The sequence below is a fragment of the Anopheles gambiae genome, chromosome X, assembly GCF_943734735.2.
Source record: "Anopheles gambiae chromosome X, idAnoGambNW_F1_1, whole genome shotgun sequence".
Classification (NCBI taxonomy): Eukaryota; Metazoa; Arthropoda; class Insecta; order Diptera; family Culicidae; genus Anopheles; species Anopheles gambiae.
The window spans coordinates 10,959,973-10,987,838 of NC_064600.1; the positions used below are offsets into that span (position 1 = coordinate 10,959,973).

Consider the following 27,866-nt stretch of genomic DNA (forward strand, 5'->3'; position numbering starts at 1 on the left):
GCATGCATATATACATCCCGAGCGACCGAAGCGCTAAACGATGGGTAAGCTCCCTGTTTGCGCCTGAATGTTTGCCTGCCCTGTGTCCTGCCCCGCCACAACACGGCGTGAGTGGAATCCTTGCGGCTTACGAACGAGAAGAACGAGAGTGTGAAGAACAAAAAAAAAAAACAACAACAACAACAACAGAAACGATGATTGATTTACCCTTTCAAAGCGGCTCAACAACTCATTACACATTGGCTCAGCTGGCCAATGGGCAGTGACGGGCGGCGCCGGGGACAGGAGAAAAGTACATTCCCAAGACATTCCCAACACGAATCGATTAAACGGTGGCTCCAGTCAATCGTGTGCGGTAGGACTTTTGCATACTTAGCAGGCGTTAAAGTTAAGGAACACACAGACCCGAACACATATACATACACATCAAATGACGTCTCGCCCGCTAACGAGATGTGTGCAAGTTCACACGCATGCTGGGAGTCTTCGTGCGCTGGTTAATGTTCTTTACTGCACGACAATCGCCATAAAAAATGTAAATGGATATTGATGCCAACACACACACACATACACACTGACAGTGAGAGTGGCGTCGAATAAAAGTTTTGAGAAAATGTGTTTCCTTTCCCAACACTCCACGGAAATGGACGGTTTTTTAGTATTGTTTTTTTTTTGTTGTTTTTTTTTTGGTTCATGTTTCAGTGTTAAATAGGAAGCACCAATTCTCACCCCATCCCAAGCGCCCGAGGCGTAACCTTTACGTCTGGACGGTGTAATGGTACCGAACGATAACTGTTTAGAGCTTCCCCCATTACCCGTCGCTTGCTTCTTGCGCTTTTCTTGCCATCGCAGCCCATGACGAGAGTAGCGTCACGCAGCGACGCTAGCGAACGAAAGACAGAGCGGGTAATGTCGGGCTTTTTTTTTACTTTATCGATGCTGCATGTTGTGCAGCACACTTGGAGGGAAATGCATTAGCACACACACTCGCACACACTGGTAGCGTCTTTAGCGTTTTTACCCTGGATTTGGCTGTCTGATCGATAGCGAATGGCACACATTCGCTGCAAGCGTTCCTTTCCAACATGCGACCCACTGTTTCGAATGGGTCATGATCTAGTTGTATGTGTGTGTGTGTGTGTGTGTGTGCGTGCCGCATTGAATGCAGCACAACGGGGCACAATGGATTTATAGTTTTGTTTTTATTTATTTTTTCTTCCCCAAACGCTCCGCCACAACCTGCCGATATTGGAAGCATTCAAACGACTAGCGTGCGGTTTTAGCGGCTGGCTGCTAGCCGACGTCGAACCAAGAAACAGTGGGTTATAAAATCTGTTCACGCCACTGCAACAGCGAGCCGAGCCGGAGGGGGGCTGGTTCAGCAGGTTTATTGGTTCGAATCGTAATCAACTGTCAGCAGGCATGCGGCACGGTTTGTTAATGACACGCTGCTTGGGGAAAGGGATCGAACATCGGCTCAGCTTGAAGAGGGTTACTGCAACATGCAATAGCAATCTGGTTTGTAGGATGCTACTTTTCAAATTCTTCTAGGCATGAAGAGAAAAATATAGCTGCGCGAGGTACTACAAGCAAGCTGCGGAAGATTGGGACGTTTGTATTAAAAAAAAAAAAACAAGTGGACTTTTGTTGAATGTTATTTGCACATCCAAAAATAGTACGCACTGAGTTTGCAGGCAAGATTTCACACCTCTAATCAGTCTGGATGGCCAAAGCCGTGAATCAACTTCGTTCAGAAACATCGTGGACGTCGGAAAAGTCCGTTCCGGTATCTACAACATCTTGGCACTATTAGACAACAATCAGAGCATCGAAAGAAAGCCCAATGGTCGAAGTCGACCCTGGGCGGCAAGAAGCGCCAAAGGAAGCTGAAGAGCAATGCTTAGATAAAAAGAGGCTACATCGCTGCGTTCGCTTGGTCGGGAGGTCGATAGAACCGACCCAACTGGGAAAGGCGTACCTAAGAAACGTTAAGAAACATGTCAGGAAGCGAAAATCGCGTCCTCTGGTTTCGGAGCTGCAGGCAATGACGCCCCAACTCAAAGCGATCGGTTTTTTTGTTTGCCATGGAGCGGCTTAATCTCGATATGACACCCTAGTCAACGACACCGAGATCAGCATTCTCCCAGTGGAGTCCTATGGAGAATTCTGAAGAATGTGTGTGTGTGTGCGTGTGTGTGTGTGTGTGTGTGTGTGTGTGTGTGTGTGTGTGTGTGTGTGTGTGTGTGTGTGTGTGTGTGTGTGTGTGTGTGTGTGTGTGTGTGTGTGTGTGTGTGTGTGTGTGTGTGTGTATGTGTGTGTGTATGTGTGTATGTGTGTGTGTGTGTGTGTGTGTGTGTGTGTGTGTGTGTGTGTGTGTGTGTGTGTGTGTGTGTGTGTGTGTGTATGTGTGTATGTATGTGTGTGTGTGTGTGTGTGTGTGTGTGTGTGTGTGTGTGTGTGTGTGTGTGTGTGTGTGTGTGTGTGTGTGTGTGTGTGTGTGTGTGTGTGTGTGTGTGTGTGTGTGTGTGTGTGTGTGTGTGTGTGTGTGTGTGTGTGTGTGTGTGTGTGTGTGTGTATGTGTGTGTGTGTGTGTGTGTGTGTGTGTGTGTGTGTGTGTGTGTGTGTGTGTTTACATTCGCGAGATTCTATAAAATCTTAACACCTCATTACAGGGTTTTCCTGAACTTCTTACAACTTTGGGACACTTTTTTTACTCTTTTTTCATGACATTAAGTTATTGTAATGGGAATTGGACTCTCTAGCACCATTGCCAACTCCAATCAAATCCAATAGGATTTTCAACAAGCCTGTCCAACAAGGGTGCTCTTGAGTCCAATTTCCAATACATGAGGTTCACTTTCAATAACAAAGAACCTAGGAAATCCCACAACTATGAGAACCCCTTGAAAATCCTGTAATCCTTTAAAATCCATGTCGCCATTTTCCACTCTGTTAAAACAACCAAAATTGGCAATGCAATTTATTAATTTTACTACACACAGTTTCACACATCCGAGGACATTTTGTAAGTAAAACAATAGACTTACAGTCAATAATGTATGCCTTAGAGACCAAATCCGGAGAGTTTGAGCATAAATTTAGCGGCAACGACTGTAACGTCATAATAATATCTACACTTATTTAACGAATAGTAAAAGCTAGGGAAACATGATCCAACTTTCAAACACTGGCCATCGAAACACAGTTCGAATGGTGTAGCAGCCCACAACAAAGATGTAGTAACCACACTGACAGCACACATCGTCTATTTTGCCTTTCGAGGCGCGTCTTTGTACTGTAAGCCTGTCCTAACACTTAGAAAACCGGCACACACACACATTTTAGTGGATAGGATGGTGTAAAGGGGTTGATCGAAGCCGCCTGCCCTCGAACAAAACAGGCCGTGGGCTGTTGCCGACCAAAAGAAAAGTGCGATGAAATAATTAAATTGAACAAAGCGGCACAAAAGCTGCGGGCCGCCCAGCAAGCAGCACAACAAACGGCTCGAGGGGCTACGACGGGCCATTCCGGCAAACAGGAAAAATTCTGGCGCCATTCCAAACCACCGACTTCTCTCCCCCCCCCCCCGTTCACTAATAGATTTTAAGATGATGGTCACCACTCACCGGGCGCGCACCAGCGTTCCGTGCGTTCAGTGCTGCGTGAGTGCTGCGACCACTTCCAGCTGGAAGCCGGACGTGCGAACAGCCCGAACCGAAGTGAGTGCCGGGCCGACGGGAAGGGGGTGGAGAAAAAAAACCCGAACGCATGCCGACCGCGTGGAAACGGCGCGTGAGTGTGAGAAGAGTGCCGACCGACCGGACTGGCGGCATCCGTAGCCGTGTGGCCCGTGTCAGTATGGTTCTGTACTCGTCCCAGGCAACAGTGCCCGAGCGAAGCAGTGCGTGCTGGAACATCGGCGTTCCCACACCATATCACCCCCACCCACCCCGAGCAGACACACGGGCCAGTGGACAGACAGACAGACAGGGCGGGACAGGGCGGGCAAGAAACGCGGACCCGTCCGAAGGAGTGCGCCCCGAATACAAGTGAGTGAGTGTGGTGAGCAGAGTGTGCAGTGGAGCCGCGGACTCCAAAAAGGCAGCGAAAGTGCAGCAGAGTAAGAAGAAGAAGAAGAAGAAGAAGAAGAGGGGGGCTGATGCAGCAAGGATGTATGTGCAGTGGTGATGTATTGCGTGTGTGCGTGTTTCGTTTCTGTTTGGAGTGTGAGTTGGTAATTGTTTCTAGCGCCGAGGCACCAGTGAGAGAGCGTGTCCGTTGATCTCGGAGCAGTGCAACCCGTCCGGTTCATGCTGATGGGGTCCGATCGACCCGTAACCCGCTACAGACTGTACCCTACCCCCGTTGCGATGTACTAAGGCGCTGCCTGAGTGTATGTTAAGCGGTGTCGCTGTTACAGGTCAGTTCCACGCTCCCCAGAAAACAAAGGGTAGAACATTGGAGAAGCACGAGCAGGGGGTGGAAACGTCCCAAACCAGTGGCAAGAACTGGACTGGAACCCCATGTGCCCGTTTTTTCGCCCCCGATCAACCGGCAATGTTTGCTGCCAGTGTTTGTGCAAACAACAAGTGCGCTAGGCAAGATCACGCTCGTGCTAGGCAAGATCATGATCGTGGCGATACAAATTGTTTTTTTTTTGTTGTGAACTGTTTTTCTCCGAAACCTTCAAAACCACGAGAAAACGAAACGAAAGGGCCAAATTGTGGTCGGTGTATTTATTTTTTGTTGTAATTTAAATTTGTTCTGCGAGGTTTGCAGCCCTCCCGAGGAGGAAATTATTATTTTCCCTCCCGTACAAAACCTTTGGACCGACCAGTTGCAGTGGGTTATCTACCCGTTTGGAATAGGTAGATACACTCTTTTTTTTCGTTTCGTGCGCTTCTTCGTTGGCTAAACAGCCCAACAACCCAATCTATCCCCATCGGCTTCAGAAAGGGATCAAGAACGATTTTTTGTCCCTTCCCCCAGCAACTCCCCACGCCATCCCACCATGTGGCCGAAAAAGAGGCAGCAGACCGGGTAGGAGGACTTGGGAGGACAATTTGTTGTACTTGTGCTAGCGCTTATCAGCTCCGCGTGCTTCATTCTTGCCCTCAACGAGCATGGTAAATGTCCAACTTTGTTGTTGTTGTCGTTGTTGCTTTTCTCCCACGAACGGTAAAATAAATTTTTCGGGAAGATTTCGGGGTCGGAGGTGGGTTTTGAAATATCCGGAAAGGAAATTAATCTTTCCCGTTTTTGTCGCGCCGTATGAAGCTCGCGGCTCAATTTCGTGTCAGAGCGATGGATGTTGCTGCTGCTGCTGCTGCAAGCTATCTTCCTCCGTTGGTCATGTGTTGGCTTTGGCATGGACTGTTGTGGTATCTGCTCCTTCTTTTTTTTCGGACAGGTTCTCCTTTTTTTTTTGGGCTGAAATGAAAAGATTGTTCAAATAAATCGCCTTTTGGAGATTTATGTAATGTTCAACATTTCAGAAAACACGTCTCCAAATAAATTTAAGAAAATTCGTTTTTGAACCCAACATTCTCAATATCTTTATGAGCACTTTAAAAATCGGGGGATAAAAACAAGATAGCCGTGGTGCAAGCTTTTATCGCGCCTCGCACACTGCAGCCTGCAATGTTGCATATTATTTACGGCAGCTGTTTTGGGTTTGGTAATCTTTCCCCCCCTTTCCTTTTCGGGACAAACTCTATGCTGCAAAATATTTCCCACTTTTTGTGACCGGGCGACCTGTGCGTCCTGGCGGGAGCGAGATATCGTTTAAATACCCGATTTGTTCCCGCCTTTGTGCGTACGAACCAGATTTTCCCCCAAACGGGGGCAAGCAACAACAGCAACAACAACAGCGAATCCCACCAAAACAGATCCCCATCGGTTGCTGAGACTATCTTTTTTTTTTGGGCTGTACTCGCTCACTCCTTTTTTTCGTGTGGTGAAACGCTGCCAATGCTTTCTGCTTCCTGCAACGGTGGCGTTCCTGCACCGACGAAGCTGTTGCCGAAAACTGTTGCCAAAGAATTTCCTGCAACAGACAGAGCAAAACAAAGCAACAAAAAAGCAACAAAAAAAAAAATACAGGAAAGGAAAGAAGAAGAACAGAAAACCGACGGCAAGGCGCGCCCCGGATCTTGCTCTCGGGATCTTGGGATCGCTTTTTTTTGGTGGAAGGTGGCAGCAGCAGCAGCAGTACATCCGGCAACGGCGGAAGTGCGGTGTGGGATGCACCACAATAGAGCTTTGAAAGCTGTGTGTGTGTGTGTGTGTGTGTGGGTGTTTTTTTGTCAGCCAGCCGATGGAAAACAAGTGCGAACAGCGCAGTCCTTTATCGTGACTATCACGGGTTCACTTCCCTCTACCCCGTTCCATCGCCCGCATTGCTCCATAAGCTTTGAGACATTTTTCGCCCGATAAAAGCAGAGCAGGAGCAAAATGCCGGAAAATATTGCTGCTGCTTTGGCAGCGAACGAAACCAAAAACCAAACAAAAAAAAAAAAAAACTCGAGGGAAAAGCTCAAGGCGCATCCGAACAATTCGAAAATCGGACGGTGGTCGTGGTGGGGTTGCTGCGGGGAAGCGTTAAGCAAAAGTGTATTATATTGGCAAGAGTGAAAAAAGAGGCGGGGGACAACACTGTAAGATACCAATACACACACACACACATGAGAAGAAAGGAATGGGGAGGGTGAAACACCAACCAGACGCATCGCTCTACCCACGCCGTGGCCCACAACAAGAAAAATCAGGAAGCGAAAGGCAAAACGCGGCGAGGCGTGAAGAGCGCCGGCACACGACACAAAACCCGCAAACAAGGCGCGAGAAGGAGAGAAAACGAACAAAAAGAAAGGGAGAAAAAAGGATGCGTGTGTGAGTGTGTGCTATTTGGTGGGAAAACTTACAAAACGAAGGGGAAAAAAAAAGAAATAGCGAAAGAAGAAAAGAGCAGTGGAGAGGGGAGTCAAATCAAGCCCACCGTGGAAAAGCCACCGGCAGTGGAAACCCTAGAGGGTTCCAAAAGTTCCCCCTCCCCCCTCTCCCTTCCTTCCCGAAACGAAAAGAGGGATTTTTGTCCAATTTTTTCTTCTCCTTCTTCGTATATTCCATGTCGATCTCTGTACCCATAACGCCATTTTTACGCCCTTCCCGCTGCTGGCATATTAGTCGCAGCCAACAGCAGCCCTTCCGCCCGCCGCCGGGTGTGCAATTTCGCCCTGTTTCGCCTCAGCCGAGATGCGTGCGGTGGACGATGCGGTGAACGTGTTGCATACCTTGCAGGGGCGTGCTAGTGTGATCGCGGCCAGGACGATCCGGTGTGCCGAGCAAAGATTGTTTCAAAGCAGTGTGTAGTTGTACATAACGTGTGTTAGTGTGTGTGTATACATGTGAAACTGTGCGCCACCCAACCACCCCAAAAACGGATCCTTTTTGGACAAACGAAAAGCAACAACAACAAAAACCTCCACTCGAAACAGAGACGAACCCCAGTGAGCAAGGTAAACGAATGTACTGGTAAGGTTTCTCCGTAAGTGTCTTACTTTCTTTCTCTTTCTGTGCGTGTGTGTGTGTGTGTGTGTGTGTGTGTGTGTGTGTGTGTGTGGAAGAAGAAGAAGAGGAGGAGAAAACACACTCACACACACACACGAGACGCAGAATTGAACAGTGTTCATGTTCGACCAGGCAGCGGCAATCAACTTCCTCATCAATCAAATCGCACCGGTGAAGAGCTTCTAAGTAGCACACTTGTTGTCTTAAGGCTGCTCTTTTACTTCCTGTTTTTTTGTTTGTTTGTTTGCTTGTTTGTTTTTTTTTGCTGTTGAAAGCTCTACCTTCTTCCTTCCAACCTTTCTGTTCCGTTCGGTTCGGTTTCGGACGATCGGAGGGTAGGAGATATATCCCCGGCAACACCGAAACCCGGGCCCAGAACCGGGTCGGGTTCGATATCAAACGTCTCGCTGTTTGTGGCCGCTGCTGGCTGCAGCAAGGCTGGCGGCGGCACTAACTCGATGTTCCACCCACCGGATTTGTTCCCGAACGGCCTGGTCAATCAATCAACGCTAAGCGTTGGGTGTGTGCGTGTGCGTGTCTGTGTGGATTAGACAGCCACAAGCGCAAGGTGGATTGTCGATCCGATGGGCTTTACGTTTGAAGTGGCTTTCGGACGAGATTCACACTTTCGATGCGGATTTTTGTTGTTGTTTCTCTCGTTTTTGCTCTTTTGCTCTTTTTTTTTTTAGTTGGTTTGAATTTTGGAGTAAGGGAGTAAGCACTGCCCGGCACAGCAGGCCACAAGTTGAACGGCACCGACTGCCTTTTCGAACCTAGACCCACGACAGGATAGGCTTCAAGCATTGAGGCTGTGTATCCTTTTCTTCATTTTTTGCTGTCGATGTTGCTCGACAGTGGCTACAATTTTTCAAACACCAAGTGATCCAGTGGCCGGGGTGAATCAGCACTAAGCTGACTGTGCCGAGCGCGGTGCGTGGGAACGGATTTAGCGAAAGCTTGCAGACCGATCCGCATCGGTTTCCTCGCAGCCGTTGCGTTTCCAGGCAAACCCATTAATTAGCATTGAGCCCTAGTCCATCATCCTCGGATACGGGCGTGGGTCGCTTTCATTGCGCGGAAGAATATGCGGAGCGGACCTCTGACCAGGCGAAAAGTGTTGATGTTTTGTTTGGTCTGTATGTTTGGAGCTAAGTTCATCAGCTTTCAGAGTCACATAGGAAGTCACGTCTGAGTCACTTAGAACCACACGTCATCGATTGGCAGAGCGCGTCAGGGGCAGGATTAAGGGAGCTCTAGAAGCAACGCCCCGGGCAGCTTACAGCCGATGGCTACGCTGGTAAAACGGGGTCTTCCGTGCGGAAATCATCAGGACACTGTGGTGTAGAGGACATGCGGCAGATACCTGTCTGACTGGTGCCAATAAATCGAAACACCCGTGTGCTCTGTTGAGTGAGCGCGTCTATGCGGTAGCACAGTTGTTGTTTTTTTCTGATCTTTCTTTTTTCCTGTTGTAGTTAGTGGCCGCTTCTCTCTAGCAAGTGTATTTGTGTGTGCGCGTGTGCGTGTGCGTGTGTGTGTATAACGTCGCCTACCGTTTGCCTTGCCAGGTTCGGTGTGATTCTAGCTGCAGTGAAAGTAGCGTGTGTTTAGTAGCCAATTGTGCAGGGCCACCCAGCAGTAAGGGTAGTGGGTTTGTGTGATGCTTGGGGCCGCTGAGAAGAAGATGAGGAAAAAAAGTATAGTGCCGTCCGGTGTGAAACGCTCCGGCTAGTGAGTTTCGTCCGAGCACACATCAATCAACCTCTATCGCCTCTATCAAACAAAACCGCGGCGGCCTCCGGTCCGGCAAGCTCCTGCACCAGTGCAAGACGGCGTCCCAGCAGCAACACTTTCCGTAGGTTTACTTTGGTTCGTTGGATGCCTTATTTGTTGTGTCGCTTTAAATTGAAGCATCTCCTTGGGAATTGGATGGATCGGGCAGTTCGGGCTGGTAAACGGTTCGGTAATGGCGAGACTATCCAGCTAATTGAAGGCTTTACCACTCCCTCTCAAGCAGTAAGCTTTCGGTAATCCCGCCAGCAGCACGAGAATACCGGCGGAATGCGGAGTACAGCTACGCGGCACGAAAGTGATTTCCTGGGGAAATCTTGCTATATCCTGCCACTGCTTTCAATTCCTCGACCGTACCTGCCAGCACCTTGTCACCTCATGTGGCACCTTGCTGCTTACGGCGGGCCAGGAGCCGAGCAGGCCGCGAGAACAAAGGTGGGAATAAAAAATATTTTCCCTCCCCGAGCCACTGCGCGATGCTCGGGTTGGGGTGGGCGAGGGGACAATAAATATATGTGTAAGGGCGGCACGCGGCACGCCCACACCGGAGCCGCGATAAACCATTCGGTGCGGGCGGGTGGGAGTTCGGTGGGACCTCATAAAAATGCTCCAAACAGGCGCAAGCCCCGGCGTAAATCATGCTCGAACGCCTGCTCGGCTTTTACGTGGAAACCATACAGCCCGCCCTCTCCTGCCCACCTCATGTAAGCCCTGTTAGTTTGGGCGTCGGCCGGGGAGGGATTGCGGGAGATGTACTTTAATGAACCTTTCCATTCCCAGGGTAACAAATCACCAAAAAAAAAAAAACAAAAAAACAACGACACTCGGTGACGGAACACGAAGCGTGCAAGGACTATTGGAGGAGAAAGGAACTTGCGTGGGGAGGAAGGGGGGGGGGAGAGGAGAGAGGTTCGAAATTACAACCTGTGGCATTTTCCCCCCGCAAACACCCTCACGCCTCGTTTTGCCGGAGGGGGGGGGGAGAGAGAGAGGACGGTAAGCGAGCGCAATGAAGGGCAGAAGAATGAATCGGAACCGTTTTTAGAAGCGTTCAGGCAAACATGCCATCCAGGCAGGAACGAACAGTTTCTCTCTTTCTCTCTTTCACTGTTTTGCTGTCTCTGTTTCTCCGTCACTTTATGTCTCTTTCGCTGGAAAGAGTCTCCACTGTTGCAACATTGTTGCAACATAATTGAACATGTGCCCAACTTGTTAGTGGCTGGGCGCGTGCGTCTACGCGCTCCGTCGCCAGCCTACGCGGCCAGCACTAACATCCATTAGTTTGAGCTTGTTGGACAACGGCTCAATCATGCAATCGCTCATAAATAATCACGTCCGACGGGGCCATACGATCCCGGTGTCAGCGGTGTTGCATTCGTGCGGCGGGCAGTGGCGCTGAGTGCGGGCATTTGACAGCAGCTCCTTGTTTTTGCATCGAATTTGTCACCTTGGTTCTCGGGACGGAAAGGAGACAGAAAGGGTAAAGGGTGAGCAGTAGGACGTAATTGAACAGGATGCTACCGTCATTTACAACAAACACACACACACACCCAGAGAGGTCTGCGCCTCCGAACTGACACCGAACGTGAGTGATGAGCTTCATCCGACAGTTATGATGCAGTACCTCGCAAGGCAGACGGGCACCCGTGTCGGATAGCGGATTTTAATATCATTGGATGATGGACCCTTGCCGTTGGCCATTAAAAACCATTAAAGATCCTACTTTATCTCGTGCCCGGTCGAAGATGCGCTACATCAGCGCGCGCTCGCACACCGAGCGACGAATCGAAGAGAGGCAAAAAAAAGGGTCAGCCAATGCAGTGATTCGATTACAGCCGGTTAGCTGTTTGGTGCGAGTAAAGTGTTGCACCTCGTACTCCGGCCGACGGTTAAACAGTTTAGGATCGGTGACGGCTTCCCGTGCCACCTGCAAACGCGCGCGCGTACTTCACACCTCACCCTGCGAAATCCGCCAGAACGGACGATCCCGGCGCTACTTTTAATGGGATTATGTTGGCGATTATCGGGGATTTGAACCGGTGTGAACGATTTTTGAGCAAGGGTTTGATTTGGGATCGGCTCTTCTGCTTTTTTTTTCGTTGTGTTGGAGTTGGTGTTGTAGGATTCCTGGACAGGGAAGGGGGGGGGGGGGGGGCAAAATTCAACTCCCCGTAAAGCTGGCCAGGTGTACTTGGTTTTGTTTTCCATTCTAAGCGCTCATCCAAATTGATGCGATTCGTGTCGGCCGATCGTTCCATTTTTGACAGCTTCCAGGGGGTAGGGTTAGGTTTTCCCCAGACCTCGTCCATGCCTTGTTTAGCCATAGAAACATCCCAACAACAACAGCAACATCGAGGAAATAAAAAGGGTTTTGCAGATTAGCTACCCATAGTTGGAAGGGGCTGTATTCGGAAGGATTAGCCAATTCGTCGCCCTTGCCTGAAACTGAAACACGCTTACGCGTGGATTTAGTGAAAGGGTTTGAAATAAGCAGACAGAGGCCCCCTCAATCCCCCCCCCCTCCCCCTTCCGGATTGCAATCCAACCTGTCAAAGTGGACATGGGCTTACGAGGGATCACCTTTCGGCTATCACCTATCCGACAGCGGACGTTTGACCGCTCTCAGACGAGCACGCGGTTGGGGAAGGTTAGCTGCGAACGGATGAATTTATGCTCGAGCAGGTGTCGGAAATCGGTGTGCGTAGCCATTTAGCAGAATCTGGACCCGAGCCTGCGCCAAGAATGGTATGGAAAGTTTGCTTTTTTGCGTTGTTTGTTTTTTAAACCGAACCCCACTCGATGAATGGAAATTGTTGAGATGGCGACACCGCCGCACCACAGTTCATGACAAAATATTTTCACTTTCGCGGCTATTTTTGTGCACCCCTACCCGATCCAACGATATGCATGCCATCGCGCTCTGGATGAAACTAAATTTATCCACCTTTGCTTCTTTGTTGTTTGGTCCACAACCTTCGAGCTGAATGAATCTTTGATAGAAAATCTTTGCGAGAGAGAGTGAGAGAGAGAGAGAGAAACAGTTTTGTTTAAACAAAATGAAATTAGACTGCGCTTTACTCGTCGGGGCGGGCCGGGTTCGGGCCGAAGCGTAGGCAAAATGGTGAACACTCCGACAGCCGTTGGCAGTTGTCGAAACCACCGATCGATTCGTAACGGCCAACGGAGATGCGGATTGCGAGGCACGAGGGTGTACAGGAGGCGTAATGGGTTTTTCATTTAATTTCATTTTTCATTCCAACTGGCTTCCCTTTCTGTACCCGTACCCTGGGACGGTGTCCGGACACGGAGGATAGGGGGGGGAAAGGGTAGGGGTTTAGAGCGCCATATTTGCAATGTGACAGTTGTCATCGGCGTGAAGCAAAAAGGGGCAGGGGGTGTGGTGCCGTTCGAAATAGTGTCATATCATAGGTGCGTTGTGTGCCTTTTGGTTTTGCTGGTCCCCCTACCGAGACAACGCCCCCGGGGGAGCACTCAAACTAAATTAACTGACGGTGCTGAGCCTCCACGAGATAGCCACGAGATCCGAACGCGTACACGATGGATGAGGATTGTGTAATCAACTGATAGGTGGTAGTGATAATTATTGAAACATAATAATAAAAGAGAAAAAAAAAACAATCACGAAATGTACCCATCCGAACGCGCGGGCTGTTTAGAAATGGATGTGTGCCGTTGCATTGTTCGCCTTTTTGTGTTCACACCAACCAGCTGGCCAGGCAACGCCAGAAGCAATTAGAGAAATGGAATATTTAATATTCGCTTCCATGGAGCCACGGTTATGCCAGGTTTCAGGTGTTCAGGCTTCAAACGGCAGCAGTTACAGCAAACTAACGACTCATTACGCCACCGCGATGTTGCGTGCCGTGATGCGCATCTCTAATCGGTTGCCGAATCTTGCCGCTCGCTGCGTGGTTCGGAGCCGGTAGAAGATGCACATCTTGCTGGATGTAGTAGCTGAGCGGAAAAATAAGTTTTGACGAGGCCTTTTTCCCAAACTACTTCTGAACATGAACCAACCAATGAGCTGTTCGTTAGACGCTTTATAATGATGCATTGCGTTGATGCAAACCTTGGGATGAAATACGAAGCGAGCAGGCTATGTTCTAGCTAGCGTTATTTATTTGATATTTCAAGCAGATCTATTCATTCCGCTTTAGCGGGAGTCCTAGGTGATTGAATAGTATAATCTTAAAGCTACAATAGTTATTTTTAATTATTTTAAATGTTGAAACACGCGGCTGTTGATCGTGAACAACATTTGTTTGTTCTAGAATGACGAGATCTTAGTAGCTTGGCATTGAATTAGTATTGAAAATTGCATTGGCTGGACTTTAGTAATGTTTTTGATTTATCACTTACTTTTACTCTACGACAGCTAGTATGCGACTGTGAAGAATATCCATGAGCAGATGGATGCTATAAATGTCTTCCAGTTGATGCAAAACCAACCAAAAAGCAGGTGGCCTAAGCCACTAAAAACCTATTCTATACTATTACGAACTATTACTGACTATCCTATCAAGAGCAGGCGTCAAGATGATTGAAGAGAGCCAGCAGGTGATTTTAACAGAGTCAATAGAGCGATAAAAATTAAAAAATACTCGTAGAATTGCGTAAAACTTTGAGACATGGACAACAAAGGTTCATTAGAGCTATATCGTCGCCTCCTAAAGTCAATACTTAAGAATGTATGATGTCTTAGTGTCCCAGTTGGTATTTTGATGTTAATTCTGTTCAGCAGGTCAGAACAGAACAGAATAGAACAATACTAGTACCATGTACAGTTCGTACAAACGATAAGTGCTCGGCTGAATGAAGTTCGGCTATAATAGCAGAGTGACGGTTACTAAAGCTTAGCTTTTTATGTGCTCTGCTGATAATCGTCTCATGACGAACACGATAATCTAATTTGTTTGACTTGACTCCTAAGTCGCGATGTACTTGCGAGCGTCCTAGTGCTTGTTGTCAAATATCAGAGGATGGTTTTTAAAGAATCAAATATCAGTCAAATATCAGAAGATGGACACCAGGGTACATTTTTCAACTGCAATCGTGAGGCAATTTTTACGACACCAAACATCAAATCTATCTATCAGTTTCTGTAGTTCAATGCAGTCAGAAGGTACACGCACCAAATTAAATGTTCATATGTCGTCAGTATACATTACACAAACAGTTTTGGGCCGGTAGAACAGATGAACCATTATCAACATATACTCCAAAAATAACATTGAGTCTAAATTACTACTTTGTGGAATTACTGAAGGGCTCTTGAACGTGTTAGACACATAACAATCAATTTTTACTCAGTAATTTCTATTTAATAGATATGACCTTAGCCATAACAGTAACAAATTGAGTTGATCCCATGCGCTGAGGCTTAGAAAGGAATAAAGAGTGATTAAGTCAATCGAACGTGGCCTTAAAATCTGTTTATAGTCTGTGTATATTAAAGTCTGTATCCATCTGATATCCTAGTGAAAATCCTGGATGTGCTAAAATGCATAATTCCAGCAAATCTGTATTTACCGACCATTGTGGAACAAAACCATGAGAGCGAGTCAAGAACGGCAGTGAGACATTAAGCTTTGGTACATAACCAGTTCAAGCATTTTAACGTTGCACACAACGATGTGATACCACGATAATTGTCTGTAGAAGATTTGTCGCCTTTTTTATGCACCGGAGTCATCCACGACAGTTTCCATTGCGTGAGCACCCTACATCAGAATGTAGTGAAATGTTATACAAATGAGTTTGTGGCACTGTTAGTATATCTCCACAGCTTTATAGGAAGGTTGCCGGTTCTTCATCAGGTTCTGCATAGGGTTGCTGATTTAAGCAGCTTTGATTGTTTTTTTTAAGTGCTGCTTTGAATGTTGATGTTCTATCCACATTTGAGACCTAGATATTAACAACATCATAAGGCACAGTGTCTAGCTCAGTACTTAGGTGTTGTGGTTCAATATTTGTATGAGCTTTGCTGCAAACTTGTCAGCAAACTCATTCGAAAATTCTCGTTGCTACCCATCATGTTTGAACATTTGTAGTAAACCCTTTTTCAGAGCGTTTTGATTCCACAAAACCCCAAGGTGTATACAATACACGATCGTAGTGTCGATAATTCGTGTGGGCTGTACTTTTGTGTCGTTAGTTCTTAGCCTTCAAAAAGCACGAAATGCTTTCGATTGAAGTTTGTGGAGTGCAGAGCCCTCCGCCAGGAGTTATTCATCATCCGTGCTACTCTATTTTACTGGAATGCATTACAACAACTCGTTGCATTTTGGGGCACGAACAGACGGCTTAAGGAACGCATACAGCCAGGAGCGATGTTGACTGCGAGCACTTTCGTCTTGGTATAATGCTGCCCGGTGCCCGGGATTTCGCCAGCACAATCGTTTTCGGAACCGGAACGCCCGAAGCCGAGATTTGGTGCCTTCAATTTCGCTGCTCCCTATGCAGTGCTCTAGGGCACACACTGCACACGCCCAATTTGGAAGTCGGATGTACATTCCGGGGTAGAATGGGGAGAGCGGTGCCTGGTGCCGTGATCGGATTATCGTTCATCGTTCCTGCGCGTCCTGCGCTTTGCCAGGTAATGAGCTTAACTGGCAAAGCAATCCATCAAACAGCTTTGCCGAGGAAAAGTCCAACGTCCAACGGCGGTCTGTGGACGGTGTGGACACTTGTCTTGCTTGGAGATGCAGAAATCGATATCCCGTTCAGCCACCCGCCCACCCCCACCGTTGAGCAGGATGTGGAAGTATTAGGAGGGGTGATAGGGGTGGGTGGGAGGGAAGAAGTCGGACGAGGAAAGGAGTGGAAGGGAAAGCGAAAAAGGCCACAAATAGTTGTTGACGTGACACTTGTGAATGCTTAATCGGAACGATTGCCGGGTCGTTCCCCGGATGCCTGCCAACTGGGCCCCCGTGCTGCGAGTGAATATTTCTGCGTACTGTCTGTGTGTGTGTGTGTGCGTGTGAGGAGCAAAGTGATGTTCCTGTCCGATGCTGCTCCGATAATGGCAGCAGGATGGATGGGCGGCGATGATGGATGGAGCCTGGGCCTGGGCAGTGTGCCTTTGCAATAGCGGATCCCGCCGGTGGAATGCCATTCCGGGCCGCTGTTTGCTGCATTCTTCCACGTTTGCCCTGCTCTTTTTCGGCCCGGCAAAGGGTACCGAGGGACAGTTGGAGAGAGAGAGAGAGCGAGAGAGCGATATATTGTGTTGTGTGGTGCGTGTACATTGCGTGTGTGTGTGTGTGTGGCTGTGTGTAGAAAGAAGCGAACGATGGCAAAGCGGAAGCTTACTCCCTCGAGGCTGGCTCCTGCTCGCTGGGTACGGCGAAAGAACGGTTAAGAAGAAAGGTTTGAGGCTACGGGAGGAGGGGGATTGGTTGTGGTGCAATGGTGGTACCACGGCCATGGCCACGGGAGCGCCTGCGGAATCAATTTCAATTAAATTCCATTCTGACAGGAGAATTTCGTCCGACCTCGCTTGCGTTGCGTACACGTACACCCATACACACACACACACACACACACACACACACACACACATACACACCGGGTCGCTTTTCGTGACACGTTCGTGCACGCGTGCTTGCACGTATAAGAAACTTTTGGTGTGGTACGGGGCAGATACTGAGCATGAGGGCCCTGGAGTGCCCGGAACAACCGCATCTACATTGATGTGTGTGAGTGCGTGTTGCGCCGTCTGTCCGCGTACGCCGGCAGCTCTGCCTTCACCTCGATGCCGGCAAATCACACATTACGCTACGCAGAGCACGCTCCCAGCCCAGCCCAGGAGATGTTGGCATCGCCGTCTTTGGGCTGGCAGCGTGTAAACACACGGCGCGCGTATTGTTTGATAGGCAAATATATGTGTTGTGGCAGCCGCGGAGCAGCCGCGGCAAGGCCTCGGGCGTGTGTTTGCTCGCACGCCCGTGCGCAGACGATGGCACGATGCTTGGCTCGCGGGAGTGCACCACCGTCCTAACGCCCAAGATTGTTCGAGATATCGATTCGAATGAAATCAAATCAAGCTCCAATTTCATTTCGCAGCACTTCCGCGAGTGGCGCAGCACGCGATTGTTAGGATTGTTCGCTGCAGCGGCAAGCTGAAGCGACCGGGCAGTTCATCAAATTCGGCATCGGCCGAATGCATTGGTCGAATGGTTAATTTATTGCCCTCGTGCGCTAGCTCTCCACCACCAGGCCAGGCGGTGACGGACAGAAGCTCGACGAAATGAAGTTCGGACCTTTAACAAAAAAAAAGGACCAACATTTGAAGCGCAATGGGCGCTTGCTTAACCGAGCCAGTTTAGCACCACTTGTTTGACCTTTTCTAGTAAGCACGCCTTTGGAACGGTTTGTGCCGAAGTGTGCCTACCTTTCAGGCGCACTCGAAATGACTGCGCTTTCAGCGCTGTTACACGTCACAAATGGGGATAGCATAAATAGAAGCTTTCTCAGCTTCACAATGTCAATGTTTTGACTTTTTTTTCCACTTTTCCGATGACTGATCGACAATTGAGCGCGTGCAATGGCGATCTGAATTGAAGCAAATTTAATTTTGTTTTGCTCACGTGGACGGGATTTTGGGGCGGTTTTTTTATTCTTCTTTTCCCACGCAGACCAATACCGGCGTGGACCCTTTTCTTCCCAAAAACCTTTCAACACCTTTTTTGGATGATAGCCGCCTGTTGAGCCAGCCGCAAAAAAAAACCCCAAACTAGATGCTCATGATGGTAATTTTCTCGTCTTCGGCTCTCCATGCGTCCCTCACGGATGCGCTGATACCGAGGGAGTGGCGGCAGTAAATTGGGGGCAGCGATAAGTTTCCCTTTCGCCCAAAAAACAAAAACAAAAAAAAATAAAAAATGGCTGCCGCCCAAAACACGGGATGGCACGAGAAATTTAGTAAATATTGTTATTAAGAAGCGCAATGAAACCCGGCAGCCAATTCGGGCCTATTTTTATGTGGCGGTCGTGCTCTGGCGGTTTCAGCACGCAAATAGTACGTCGCGCATAGGGGAGGATGGAAGAGAGAGCTAGCATTCCAATCGGGTTCCGAGGCTTGTAGAGCATTGCGAAATTCAATTACCGCTTACCCCGTGCGATGGGTCTTGTTTTTTTTTATTCAAGAGGAGTATTTACCCTTTTCTGTTGCTGCAGTTGGGTTGCGCTGTTTAACGCCGTTTTGGGGGGGGGAGGGTTCTAGAAAAATAAATAAAATTCGTTATTTGTCAGATTTTGTTTTCGCTTTACCGGGTACATGAAAGGGCATTCGCCGCCCTTCCACGAATTATAGCTGCAGCCAGTTCCGGGTTGCACTACAGTTTGTTGGAGAAAACGGGGCGCCTCGTAAGCGTGACGTTAATTTGATTTCATCTAAAGTCAGCTCGCACAACATCACAGCACTACGATACGTACCCGCGTGCGTACATTCGCAGCAGTGCTCATGTTTAACAAGCGATTCATGAAACTTTTCGCACGCGGGGCTCGTGCACCTTCGCGCAACAGGTCGGCTGACCCCGGGGGCGAAACTAATGATTTAAGATCTGGGTGGCTCATTTTTTTGCTGCCGTGTGCGTGTATTTTTCTCCTACCCTATATCGCGGCCGTTTTGCTTGTGCGTAAACAAACAGAGGGGGCGTGGAGGGGAGGGGGTGAAAAAAACAGCCTCGCACTTGTCTCATTTGCATACACCGATCGATCGCCCAGGCCACATCGCGGACAGCGAAACCTCGTCTTAGCGGATGCCCGTGAATCTAATTTAATTAACCCTCAAACCAGCCGGGTTTTGTGAGGGCTTTTATAAACGGTGGGTAAATCAGGAGAAGGGCGTGTGCTTGCATTTACACGCGTGCATCTAATGAGCCAACCCGAGTCGTTGCGCAACGTAAATTCGTACCAAAATTGGAGAACAATTCCAGATAATGTTAAATAATGCGGAAGAATAATGTTGAGAGAAACGAGATAAATTGAAATGAATATCTTTATGCTAGCAATCTACTAAAGGCTGATCAGCGTTACTTTCCAACAGTTTCTTTGATGCTTATTGTCGAGTTTACAGCCGTATAATAGCAATAGCTATGGGAAACGCAACACCGATTTAGGTGTTCAGTGTGTCGAGAAGTAAAGAAAGAACGATACACAATTTATTTTCATGATACTTATTTTTTAATTTTCGTTACTGAGGAAGTATGTATATAGGTGGCTACTCTAAGTGGGTTACATAATTTTTATTATGCATCATATCATGTGCTATCTAGCAACAGACAATATCATTTAAATGCCATATTGGTCATGATTCGGAAGCTGGAAGTGTCCACTAAGAAGATCTGCGAAAAATGGTACAAGAAACTGCCCAGGAAGCCTCAGGCTCAGAAGATAGATGAGAATATGTTCACCTAAGTTTTTAATTTTTTGTGGGCTGAATAGATCCTTGACTGAGACAGATTGAGCTTCTGTTTTATTGGTCAAAATAAAACAGAAAAAAGAGTAGTTTCAGCAAGCATACATATGAAAGCACATCCAAGATCCGAGTGGGGCCTTAGAGTTCATTGAATTATTCAGTTTTTGTACCAGGTTGATGCTATTTATGATGCTAATATCAAGGCGTTGTGTCACTCGGCATTCCTTACTTCATTCTGGTCGCAAAACTTCATAAACTAGGATGTTTGGACAGTATTTTTTAATCATTTATCACAGAGTTCGAATTCTACAGGATGTATAGGATTCCTGCTATAGATTAATGTTGTCGGCCTACTAACCGCTGTTTGCCGTCGTGAAGCACGTCAATGACTCCTTTACTTCTGCAACAAGCTCTAAACGTGTTTAGTTCCTGGTGTGATCGAAACTTACACTCATAGACTAATGTAAGGTTATGATTATTATTATTATTCTTATTATTATTATTATTATTTATATTATTATTATTATTATTATTATTGTTATTATTATTATTATTATTATTATTATTATTATTATTATTATTATTATTATTATTATTATTATTATTATTATTATTATTATTATTATTATTATTATTATTATTATTATTATTATTATTATTATTATTATTATTATTATTATTATTATTATTATTATTATTATTATTATTATTATTATTATTGTTATTACTATTATTATTATTATTATTATTATTATTATTATTATTATTATTATTATTATTATTATTATTATTATTATTATTATTATTATTATTATTATTATTATTATTATTATTATTATTATTATTATTATTATTATTATTATTATTATTATTATTATTATTATTATTATTATTTATTCTGAAAGCTATCCAGCTGGCGTAAGCTTACATAACATACTTATTTCTATAATTAATGCTATAGAACAGTGTTAACAAAAACGCATCGAAAGCCATAAGCAGTTTAACTGTCAATGAACCAAATAAATAAGTAAAATAACATAAACTGTGGAAGCGTCATATTAAGCTATGTAAAAAGGTCCGTAAATGGTTTAAGTTTGAGTTCAAGTCGACATTGTTTCCTAGCGAGTTATAGGCACTTATCATTTTTAATAAAGGATCGTTAGATCCAAAATTAGTCGATCTGCGTTCTATGTTGAATAATGTCCTGGTTCTTAACATTCTACTGGGGCCCTGAAAGTTCAATTTACTCAGAATTGACGAGGCGTCTAAAGATCCGAAAACAAGTCTGTGTATAAATAAGCCACTGTGCCGTCTTTCTTCTATGTTGCAGAGGTTCTAGTCCAAGGTACAGGCACCTTGTACGGTAAGAGGGACAAACAGAATTACTAGACCACGGGAGATGATAAAACAATGAACGAGCAAGCTTGCGTTGAACCGATTCTAGCTTATGTATTAAATATTGCTGAGTCGAAGTCCAAATAATACAAATTCTAAGGTAGGACGGACAATTGCAAAAGGTTATATCGTTTTGGAGATCTCAAAGTTCGATAACATACGACTATAAAATCAACAACAACTTGCTGCAACGTACCGATTGTGTAACTGATTTAGGGATACTGCTAGACAAAATTCTCAGCTTTAGGCCGCATACGACCAACCTAATCGGATGCTGTGGATTATTTTCAGGGTTACTAAGACATTTTGCGAGTCTAACTGCATAAGCATGATGTTTTATTCTATAGTTTGGGCAGGTTTAATATTAATTTGTCTGCAGTCCCTCAGCTCAGTCTATTAGTCAGCGTATTGAGGCAATTCAAAGAAAAGCCACGCGATTTGCTAAAAAGCTCCTTCCATGGAGACATGGTGACGTACGTCCATAATACGCCAGTTCGATGCCTTCTCTAGAACAGACGTGCGAACACCCAACGTCTCTTTGTGACAGGTTTGATTAGTGGTGAAATTGATGCGCCCAACCTACTCAGTGCTATGAACTTCTCTGCTCCGTCCGGGACGCTCATCAAATAATACAAGGCGAAATCAAGTAATACGTGCGTCACACTATCGAACCACTTTCGGTCAGTCGGATTCGATAAACAAGGTGGGAGTCGTCTTCAGTCAAGTTTACAATCTCCATGCGCCTAGTGTGTTTCAATTCGCTCTCTGCGTTTACGTTTGCGCCAACTACATTAAAAGTAACAGGGCGTTGTAATTTGTGAGCATTTAGTTCATTAAGTTCATTTTCTATGATCGATGAACAAAAACCTAATTCATAAAAAATACTAACACGGAGTTCGGCGTTTTTATTCAACCCGATATGTAAGTAGGATCATCAATTCCAGAACCAGAATGGGTTTGGGATTTGTTCCTGGACTGCATATGAAAGCACATCCAAGATCCGAGTGGGGCCTCAGAGTTCATTGAATTACTTAGTTTTTGTACCAGGTTGATGCTATTTATGATGCTATTATCAAGGCGTTGTGTCACTCGGCATTCCTTACTTCATTCTGGTCGCAAAACTTCATAAACTAGGATGTTTGGACAGTATTTTGAAATAATTTACCACAGAGTTCGAAATCTACAGGATGTATAGGATTCCTGCTATAGATTAATGTTGTCGGCCTACTAACCGCTGTTTGCCGTCGTGAAGCACGTCAATGACTCCTTTACTTCTGCAACAAGCTCTAAACGTGTTTAGTTCCTGGTGTGATCGAAACTTACTCTCATAGACTAATGTAAAGTTATTATCATTATTATTATTATTATTATTATTATTTATATTATTATTATTATTATTATTATTATTATTATTATTATTATTATTATTATTATTATTATTATTATTATTATTATAAACTAACATGGAGTTCGGCTTCTTTATTCAACCCGATATGTAAGTAGGATCATCAAATCCAGAACCAGAATGGGTTTGGGATTTGTTCCTGGATTGCAATGGATTCAGTGATAGTTCTGATATGGATTCCTGGACCGGTATGGTGTCAGAATCGGTTTAAGGACCGGAATAGTATCAGGATCAGTTCCACGGCCTGTGTAAGTTAATGACCAAGTTTCTCTTAATGTGTCTTTTGGATCTAAGTGGCACTTGGGAATTGCGTTTTTTAAACCTTTACGCGCATCGTGAAGCGTTTAAATATCCCCAAAATTGTACTTATTAGCCCTGAAACCGGACCAAATTAACTAGTTTAAATAAATTTCTGAAATCAAATTCGATGGATTATACAAGCCATTGTCAAGCTATCAAATAATGGGAAATACTTGCTCATTCTTTAAAGGAATCACTGTACAAAAAATCATTCAAAATATAAAAAAAGACCCACATTCCCAAATACACGCGGCAAGCAGCTTCCTGCGCTGATTGATGGCGAAATTTATTCCTACACGCGTCTCGTGGGATGGATTTTGAAATAAATTATAAATTAACTACCCACTAATCAATCATTACGGCGTTCGCTACAGCCGGAATAGGCAAAGGAAGCGTCAAACTCACCTTCCCAAAAAAGCTTGAGATCACTTCCCCATCAGCTCCACTGTACGTGTGTGTGTGTGCACGTCCAAAGGAACCTGTCAGAGCAGACATGAACCAGTGCAAAGAGGAAGAAAGAGCGTATCAGAGACAGGGAGATAGAGAGAGATAGCGTTAGAAACGGAGTGCACGAGTATCAAAAGGACACGAAACACGAATAAAATCCATCTCGGTGTCAATTCCCCTTCAAACGACTGCTTGTTAAACGAAGCTGATGGGGCACCGAAGCCAAGAAGGATGGCGAGTGATAAGAGAACGGGAGGGAGGAGCAGGGGAATTCTGAAAAATCAGTGGCAGTGAAAAATTGCAGTAATGAATTGCCCTTTACACATGACGTTCGTTCGGGGCGGAGGGTTTCTTGTTTCAATCCCTCCCGTCCACCTCTCCTCCAGCCGCCCGGGCAAAACAAAAGCATCGACAAAAAAAAGGAAACAACTACAACAACAATACGGCAACAGACAACACAATCGCACCATCACAATGGATTTTTGACTTCCTCCCCTGCTTATTGCGCCCCGTTCCGGGTTCACTTCTGATCTTGGATAGCGCGGCGCTGTTGCCGAACAGCGGCAGCCAAACGGCTGGTTTGTTTTGTCTGGCTTCCGTTAACGAGCCGATGCTTGCCTTTTCTCTCGAAAGAATGCGTGGAGCTTTTCGGTTTCTGGGGAATGGGGGGGGGGGGCGGTTTTCCTTTTTCTTCTGGATTGTTGCGAAATGCGAATCGATCTCCGGTGGCGCGCTGTTCAGCGCTGCGCTGTTTGTATTGATATGAAAAATGAGAAAAATAATATAAAAAAGGAAACCTCCAAAATGGAAACCTTTACTTTTTCCATTCGTGCTTAAAAATTACTACCATTTTCATGCCTCACACTGTACGCCATACGTTGTATGGTATTGGTTGTTGTTTTGTTCGGTTGGCAAGAAAAATTGGGACATTTTTTGTACGTTGATGATTGGATTAATCATAGCAGGATCAGCAGCAGATAAACCAATAAACTATGGATAGCCCTGAAGTCCATTACAGGCGTATGGCAGGCATACACTGAAGGCCGTGTCAAATAGGAAGAGGAATATTGGATTGAGTGGAGGACCATAGAGTGCACAGAGCGCCTGTGATTTGTAGAATATTTGTCAATCAATTCAAGAGGATGTAAGATGTATCAATTGATATTTCCAATCTTCGTTTCTTTGCAGTCGTACAGCCGTATATACGAACTGTTTCTATCTTTAAATACTCAACAGCCACATTCACCGTGGAAATCTGCGAACAATACCGTTGGATTGAGCTGCTTGTATCTTGTTATTTGTCATTAATATATATTTAATTGTTTTTGGTTTTGTGCAACAACATATTGTTTCATTAATTTCTTCAAAAGTTTACTGCTCAATATATATAAAAACATAAAATAAGATAAATGATTTAATACAGGCATAAATACTCTGAAACTAGCAGGTCACATGCGGTAGCGAGCATCTTCCATGCGACCCATGGAACAATTATGAAATGTTTTACGACGGAATTAAATATCGAAAACTTGATAAGAAAAAAAGATTGAAAGCCACGAAAGGATGCATCAAACGAAGGAACTATTTAATTGAATCAGAGTTTTCTATCCTTATTTAGTGCAAACCTTGTAAATCCTCCAGGCGCTCCTTAATAGCTTATCTTTGTAGTGCCTAATTTATGGAACAAGTTATGCGTCCTTTTCGTAGAAAAATATTCAATTGAGCATTGCAAAAGATTTTTGCAAAAATAATGTATGCATAGGCAAAAAACATCAATCAATCAGGACCTTTTAGATAGAGTTAATTTCCACGTACCTGCTCGTATTTTAAGAAACTTTAGGCTACTAAGAGTTGACCAAACTAGACGTGTATATAGCGATAATGAACCTTTGACTGCGATGGCTATCCGATTTAATTCACACTATGGCTCTTTCGATTGGAATTCCCTAAGTTAACCTGTTTTTCTTGCTGTGATACTCTTTGTTATTTATTTTGTGCTGATGTTACATTGTACCGTGATGCTTTATGTTATTATACGTTTAGTTTATAAGATCAGTGATAAGGCCAATGATGGCCAATCACTTAACATTTACAAATAAACAAATCAACAAATAAACAACTGATGATTATGTTTAACCATCATCGCCGGAATGGTATTAAAAACCGCAACGTAAGGGAAACACCATTGCCTTACTTCAACCGTAACTGTACGACTAATATGTCAAGTTTCCTGCTCGATCAGTGAATAATCTGTAACACGTTTTGTTGTGCATGCACTCAAACCTGCTTAAATATCTTTACATCCTTGAGTCCATCTTTGTGCATCAAATCCTAGTTTCGTACCTTGATCTGTACGATCTAATTTGGAGGCTACCAATCGTACGAAATGACTACTTTAATTATTAGCGTTTTCTACTTATTGATAAGACATGATTTCTCCGAATCCATATAAATTTTAGAGCTCTGCAATTGAAGAATATGCAATTGCTCTTAATGGTTGAATATGTTGAAAGCGTTATCAATAATTAGATCATACTTTTGAAAACATTGAACGATTTATCCACCCATGGGAAGGTATTAAATCAAAGCCTCGTTAAAAGTATAACAAAACATTGGGGCCCTTCACGGTTTTAGTCAGCTTTTTGTATGGAGTTTAACAGGCAGAAATCATGTAAACACTCCATACAAAACCACACGCAAAACTAGCCTGCGATTTTCAGTCTAGATTATACTCACCTCAAAGCTAGAATTAGATTCAAGTACTTGCTCGAAAAATGGCAAAACAAGGTGATGCTTGCATTTATCCCAAGGTGCATTAAAGTGATCTGGTGACGGAATCTACAATCAAAGTGTACGTAGTCCAGGTGGTCTCATAGCATGTTTTTTTTATAACCAAATTTGAATATCACTTTTTGGCAGAACTGGTGAACAATTTAGCTCAAACAAGCTTTCTGGAGACTTGACGAATACACAAAACACTTGTAAAATCTTCATTCAGAAACAGGAGCGATAAAAATCAGTCTTCTTAATTCATACACCTTGGGATAAGCCCACCTGTATATTATACCCACTTAGATAGCTGCTCAAAAACTGCTATACAATGCCAATAGCTGACAGGCTGAAATGTAAGCCTACGAACTTAAAACGCATAGGGCCCCATTATTAGATATTTTGGTATAGAGACCATTAATTTGCCTAAACTGCGTGTATGTATGTATCACTGGTAAAAAAAGGTGTAAGAATAACTAGACGATAATGTACAAATTAGTTGATAGCGAAGGAATGGATAAATAAAGTTAAATATCTGAAGTTTCCAGACATATACCTTGGCCAGTTTTCCAATCGATCCATGCTTTACGAGCAGAGGTATCGCACCACTTTGCTACACAATGTACAATATACACACACTGAGTGCAATTTGGAAAAACCCCAAAGAGAATTCCAACAGAGTGCTAATACAACGCTCGAAGCAGGCAGCCCTCGCACTGTTGTTTTTGTTTTGCCATCATCCCCACAATCGCAATCGAATATGGATGTACAACTGTGCCTCTATTTCATCGAATGAGCCTGCGTGTGTATGTGTGTGTGTGTGTGTGCGTGTAAGTAAGAGAGATTTCACGAAAGGATTTGACTTCCTTCCATTTGCTGCCATCTTCATGCGCGCACCGCCGTCGCCTACCGTTGGGTGTCGACATTTTCGCGTGATCCTTCCTTTCCCCCCCGCCGAAAAGGCGGCCTCTAACACGCTAGATTGAGCTGATTGATAAATATTGTAACCTTCCCGCAGCCCGCCCATCGCCCCTTCCCCGCTTTCTCTCTAGCTCTCTGCCGCTCTGTTCGGTCACACTTCTCGGAGGGTGAAAGCTTTTAAGATGATTGATTCGATTCGTGCTTGCGAATTGCGGGATGGCATGGTGAGGGGTGTGGGAGGGCGAGGGCGAATGGGGTAGCTAAAAAAGGTATCGTGTCTGTGCCCCGGCCAGCTCCCAAAAGTAAGTAGTGCTTGCGTGTGTATGTGTGTGTGTGCAGGTGGTAACGATCTTTTTAGCATCTTTCTCGGCCGTTCTTCTCGCCCTTTCTAAAGTATCGAACTTTTAAACGCGCCTACTGTCTGCGGGCAAATCCTCCGCTATGTCGCCGCGGGGGTTGCCAGCGAAGAGCACGAGCATTCTTGGTGGGCTCAATTTTCACTTCTTCTTTACCGGTCCACTCAAAAAAAAAAAAAACAGACAAAAAACAAAACAAAAAAAAACAAACGAAAAACAACCAACAGGGATTTACCACCCTGCCAATACTCTACTCTCCCGTACATCACCACGCAATGTGAACATTATTTTAACCAAAGCAGCAACAACAGCAAAACAAAAAAAAAAAACAAAAAATGGAAGCGAAATATCAAGTGCGGGGCAAAAACAGATTCTTTATGTCGTTCCTGGGCGCCGTTAAAGGGCTCGTTTGGGTGGACCGAGTCTACCGGGAGGCCTTGAAATTGCGGGATCATTTGATATGATGGGGCGGTGT

General features: G+C 45.3%; 1 protein-coding gene across 1 annotated transcript in view; it reads left to right on the forward strand.

The window, feature by feature from the left end:
* Positions 1-3,861: 3,861 nt before the first annotated feature.
* The window catches only part of LOC3289716 (alpha-2Db adrenergic receptor), a 210,479-nt gene continuing 186,474 nt past the window's right edge, over positions 3,862-27,866 (forward strand). Inside the window, exon 1 of the mRNA XM_061645865.1 lies at positions 3,862-4,420. The gene's annotated coding sequence lies outside the window, so the exon portion shown is untranslated. The remainder of the gene's footprint in view (positions 4,421-27,866) is intronic.